The sequence below is a fragment of the Lepisosteus oculatus genome, unplaced genomic scaffold (genome assembly GCF_040954835.1).
Source record: "Lepisosteus oculatus isolate fLepOcu1 unplaced genomic scaffold, fLepOcu1.hap2 HAP2_SCAFFOLD_99, whole genome shotgun sequence".
Lineage (NCBI taxonomy): Eukaryota > Metazoa > Chordata > Actinopteri > Semionotiformes > Lepisosteidae > Lepisosteus > Lepisosteus oculatus.
The window spans coordinates 210,475-216,563 of NW_027168435.1; the positions used below are offsets into that span (position 1 = coordinate 210,475).

General features: G+C 41.5%; 1 non-coding gene across 1 annotated transcript; it reads right to left on the reverse strand.

The window, feature by feature from the left end:
- Nucleotides 1–5,187: 5,187 nt before the first annotated feature.
- trnai-aau (transfer RNA isoleucine (anticodon AAU)) lies at nt 5,188–5,261 on the reverse strand. The gene has a single exon. It is a non-coding gene; the product is annotated as a tRNA-Ile (tRNA).
- Nucleotides 5,262–6,089: the final 828 nt, after the last annotated feature.

The following is a 6,089-nucleotide window of genomic DNA, read 5'->3' on the forward strand; positions in this document are numbered from 1 at the left end:
TTTGTGGGCTTGAAATACAAAGAAAATCATGTTCTATGGGACAAGATAAATACAAAACTTAAGCTTTTATTTTAATTAGATTTATTTATAAAGCATAAGCAATCATTTATTACATTAATATATGTGAAAATAACATTTTAGTATCATACGTTTAGTATATTTAGTCCCTAATGCTGAAAGAAATGATCATAGAACATGACATCTAACCTTACCTGCTGTGTTTTTAATCCCTATTGCTCAATGCACGGTGAAAGCATTGCATACATATGTCTGACAATGAGGAATGGGCCCCTGAGACAGTCATTTGCCTGTTTCACAAATGATCGTATTTTACTAGAGATTCTGTTTGGGATTCAGATGTGCATTCGGACAGCAATCCCTTTCAAGAAATGATACGTTCTGGATGAGGTCAAAGGTGCTGGAACACTGTATTTAGGATGTGTTTGCAGAGACTGTGTGTCTCCTGCTTCAACGCAGTGAGAAATAGATGTGCTCCTGTAATTCATTGGTACATGCCCAGGGCAGTAAGCAGTCTGAGGATTTATTTCCAGACGGCATAGAGCAGTGAAGCAGTGAAGTAGTGCAACACACTGGATCATTATATTATTAGAATCTATTCTACTTAAATTATTACATTATACACAATTTGAGTTCATTTTAAAAAGTAAAAGGTAATGAAAGGAATGCATTTTCGTAAGAAAGATAATACCGATATGCATGTGATAATCTTCCTTATATCATGTAGTGCGTCATTTGGACACTTTGTGGGATTGAAATACAAAGAAAATCATGTTCTATGGTACAAGATAAATACAAAACTTAAGCTTTTATTTTAATTAGATTTGTTTATAAAGCATAAGCAATCATTTATTATATTAATATATGTGTGTAGCGGCGAGGCTTATTAATAAGGCAGAATTAAGTGTTCTGAGCCTTCCCAAATGAGGCCCCATTTCTCTGTTCATCTCTGTGGTGCAGCCATAGAGAGACTATTCATGCAGGGTGATTTAAGGTCCTAGGACAGATCCCAAAGGGGGATGCACTTAGCTAAGCCTGGCTATCATGATCAATGGTCATCCATTGGCGCCTATCTGTCTAGGGAGTGCCAGTTGGACATCTGGACTGCATTACTAAGTGTCAGGACTAAGTGACTCATATCTCACCTTGATCAATCAATCAGGGACTGGTAGGGCCGAGTAACCCACGTGGGACTCTGATGCCCATGGAACTTTCAGCCAATCAATGAGCTGAAGTTCCTCCAGGTAAAAACAGGCAACACAGAGAGCCTGTGAGATTCAGTAAGATTCAGAAGGGAGGATTCAGAGGATTCTGTGGACAATTCTAAAGGGAATTCAAAGGAGAATTCCAGGGCAGGGTGGCCCAGGAGCAGAAGGCTCCCAAGGGCAGGACATTCTCGCAGCGCGCCTCCTGACCATCCTGAGACTCAGCCCGGACAACCATGGAACGGCCAGTGTGTCCGAGTGCCAGAACTTTCCTTTGTTCTAAGAGTCTAGAGCGGAGGTTGCCAGAGAATAACCAGAGGATCCACCCGAGGTTAGCACCAGCAGCAGGCCTCGTGAACAGGTCGGAACTGTGGACAGCTGAATCACTATTCAGAACTAGCTCTTCATCAGAAACGAACCGGTCCTCTTCCTGACTTGCTGGGACCCACAGTCATCTTTTCTCCTGTGCACAAACTTTGCTAGTTAAAGCCCACAGTGAGCATCAGCAGCGCAGCGTCGCAAGCCGCACAGCACAGCCTGGCACGGAGCCAGAGAGCGCGGATTGGACAGCAACAGCCTGCAACTGTTTCTTTGTGCCCGCAGGAAGATCTGAATCCCCAAAGATTGGATGAGTATTCAACTTCAATGCATTACAGCTCGAGAATTCAATTGTTATCCCAACCAGTTGATATCAATTTAATTCCTAAGAGTTATGTACTTGTTTGAGTATCTAATGTAGAAGTTATAACCAAGTTCATTAACGAAACGGTCTTAATGAATGATATACTGAACGTATGTCCTCTTGATATGTGTAACACTTCGTAACTGACTGAATATATATCTTTTGTATTCTGATAACCCTCTCGATAAGATCTGTTAGGTTTACATGCATATTTTATGTATTAATAAATGTATCCTCGTGTATTAGTACCTGTGTGTGCGCGTTGTTTGAGTTATGTCACATGGTTGGATTCTAAAGCCATCAAAAGAATCAACTTTGTGATTTACTGCTACAATTAATAATTGTCTCAGTAAATGCCCAAACCCTACAGAACTGGTGCCTTCAGAGAGCCAATACATTTAATTTTGCTATGGCAACATTACATATTTGGCGTCCCTGAGCCGGTTTTCTTACATGTGAAAATAACATTTTAGCATCATATTATTACATACAGGTCTCTAGCTTCAACACAGTGATATATATATATACTCAGTGATTTATTGGTACATGCCCAGGTCAATAATCAGAATGAGGATTTATTTCCAGACGGGCTACAGGTAGTGTTGTGAAATACTTCAACACACTGGATCGCAGATTTAGACCCCCTGCACTCTTACTCCTTAAAAACCAAAGAAATGAAGATATGTAGCAATCACATTGCAACAGGGCTGACAGTGACTTAATGCTTATACTAGTGGACTTCTGGTACCTTTAGGGTACGGTGTTCCCTGAAGGGCTCTCAAACCCCGCATTTCAGATGCCTAGCTGTTTCGCTGATGTGTTGCACCTCAGAATCACTTTTAAACCTTTAATCCCTATTGCTCAACGCATGGTGAAAGTATTGCATAAATGTGTCTGAAAATGAGCAATGGGCACCTGAGAGACTCATTTGCCTGTTTCACAAATGATCATATTTGACTAGAGATTCTGTTTGGGATTCAGTTGTGCATTCTGACAGCAATCGCTTTCAAAAAACGATACATTCTGGATGAGGTCAAGGTGCAGGAACACTGTATTTAGGATGTGTTTGCACTTATTCTGTGTCTCTAGCTTCAACACAGCGATATATGTATATGCTCACTGATTTTTTGGTACATGCCCAGGGCAATAATCATTATGAGGATTTATTTCCTGATGTGCTAGGGGTAGTGTTGTGAAATACTTCAACACACTGGATCGCAGGTTTAAACCGCCTGCACTCTTACTCCTTAAAAACCAACAAATGCAGATATGTAGCAATCATATTGTAGCTGACACTCATTTGCCTGTTTCACAAATGATCATATTTTACTAGAGATTCTGTTTGGGATCCGGATGTGCATTCTGACAGCAATCTCCTTATCGCGGCTTTGCCCTTCTTGCCTCTTTGGACAATATCTCCATCTTGTGGTCGTTATTGGTAATGTCTAGACAACATCTCCATCCTGTGGTCGTTGTTGGTAATGTCTTCTTATGCCCTTTTTTATTTTAATTCTCTATTAGTTGATTCTAGAATCTCTACAATGGAGATGAAAACATCAGTTTTATAGCAGACAATATGACATTATTTATAGTCCAATTAGAAACTTATTACCCTGTTTTTAACATAATAACAAATTAAAATTGATTAAAACTAAGTTTGGAACACCAGGGAACATAACAAATGATTTTTAGGAAAACCATGAAGTTCTCTGTGTCCAATGCCTGCAAGGGGAGAAAGCTAGAATCCTTAGATTTTTTCAAAATTTGAAAATAAACATCATATAACAACAGCTTTCATTCCTAGGAGTGAAAAATAACCATTTTTGAAGACATAGTAGTTTCTAAAACACTACAATAAAGTTAAAAACATCAGTTTTATATTACATTATTTTTAGTGAAATTAGTCATTTTTTGCACTATTTTTAATAAAATATCTAATTAAAAGTGATTAAAATTAAGTTTGGAACAACAAGGAACACAAAAAAAAAGATTTTTAGGAAAACCATGAGGTCCTCTGTGCCCGATGCCTGCAAGGGGAGAAAGCTAGAATCCTAAAAAAAAGTTATCAATTCTAGAGCCTAAGAGGAAAACAAGACAAATGTATATCTCCAAATAATTTTATGTGCTTCAGAAGAGCCCAGGAAAGTTTTTTGCATACATGAAACCACGCCCGTTTGCACATAAGCAGACATGGTTGCACACACGACTGCATGAAAGCACACGTGCATGCGAAGTCATCCTGTTGAGCATTTGAAAAGCCGCACCACGCCGCACTTGAAATAGCTCTTACATTAGTGGTAGACGCAGGAATCGCCTTTTTATTTACGCTCTTACCAACGCGATGGAAAGCAAAACAAAGCAAAGCAGAGCAAAACAAAACGAACAAACGAAAACCCTCACGTCCTGCACTTGCATATAACGCCGTTACGTGCCCAAGCGGTATTGTACGTCATCCTAGCACTGCACCCCGGGGCGTAAGGTATATGGGAACGAGCACACGCCACGAATCGTCTCGAATCACTCCCTACAGCTGTAAGGCGCCTTGAAGCGTGCACCCCCAACATTCTTCTTTGCGCATCTGTGAAAGGTAAACTCTTGAGCAAACTCTGAACCAGCTCTAAGGAAACTAATCTGATTAGACGTTACTTTGACTCATCTTTTTACTCTCAGTGCTGGATTGCTCAAACTCCAGCTAGGGTTAGGTTTAACATTCCCACGCTACTTAGACACTTTGTTTACGCTCAGTGCTGGATTTTGGGAACTTCAGGACGAGTGGGAATTTTCTCCTATCTGTCCATTCTGTTTTGTTTTGGAGACTCTTGGCTGCCTATGTTGTACAGTGCAGCGTGAAGGAAACATTTTCCAAAACTGTGTCAGCTCAAAAGTTGTAAGAAAACCTCTCCAGCTGCTTTAACTCTCTTCATTTTTGTCATTTAATGTGACAATCGATGTATAACTGGAGCCTCACATATGCAAATGGTGAGGCTCCAGTTCGACACCCAGTTCGACACCACTTTACAGTATATGACAAAAGCATGGCAGACTGTGCCGGACCAGCTGGTAAGTTCCGCTTATTTTGACCATATTAAACATTGGAAATCTTCCCACTTGCATTTGTGACACTTGATTTTGGCTCCACCTAAGACACTCTTAAATCTTCAAACACTGTTCTCTTCTCCCGCAACACTCTTGTCTGTCGGCACTGTGTGGCAGCGTTGCAGGACAACCCATCTCACCACGGAAAGGAACCTAACAGCTTTGGTAAGAGAGGAGAAAAGGACATGGCCCGTACGGGGCTCGAACCCGCGACCTTGGCGTTATTAGCACCACGCTCTAACCAACTGAGCTAACCGGCCTCGTGACAGTGCCCCTCTCTGTGCTGCAAAAAATCGAACTCAGGGAATTTCTTTTGTCCTCCTTTGAATAGAAAGCCGTGTAATTCAGTGTACGGGCTTTCTCATGCAGTTTCATGGTTTCACAGCATTATTCAGCTGATTTTAAATGTACCTAAAGGAGAAACATTATTGAAGACCATCAATTACCAAGAGCTTTTGTCAAAGGTTTTGGTGGTCATTTTTAATGACCACAGAGCACTATGACCTCGGTTTTACATCTCATCCAAAAGACAGCGCCCTTTTACAACACAGCTTCTCCGTCACTATATTGGGAGATTGGGACCCGCACAGACCTCAGGGTGAGCGCCTCCCCGCTGGCCCCATTAACACCACTTCCAGCTGGAAGCTTTGTTTTTCCCTGTAGCTCACCCTCATCCAGGTACTGACCTGGCTCACACCTGCTTAGCTTCAGTGGGTTTTCAGTTGCGAGTTGCAAAAGTTGGGATGCAAGTGATGGAGCCGTTCGCTGCAAAAGCCACTGCATTGGCCAGGAATCGAAACCAAGCCTCCTGCGTGGCAGGCGAGAGTTCTAACAATGAACCACCAATGCTCAATGCCTGTACCTTCAAAAAAGACGCTTTTTTGGTGCTGTGTGCAAAAAGCGTCGACATCTACTTCCAGCTGCAAAATGCCATCCGCGGACGCTGTGAATTTATTTATTTAGACACCGCTCAGAATCCCCTGTAAGATTCTCCTTCAATTCCGTTTTGCAGTGCTTTAGCTCTTTCAAAAGGCTTTGCTTTGCTAGTCACAATCCAAGGCTTGTGACAGCATTTGAAAACACTTGCC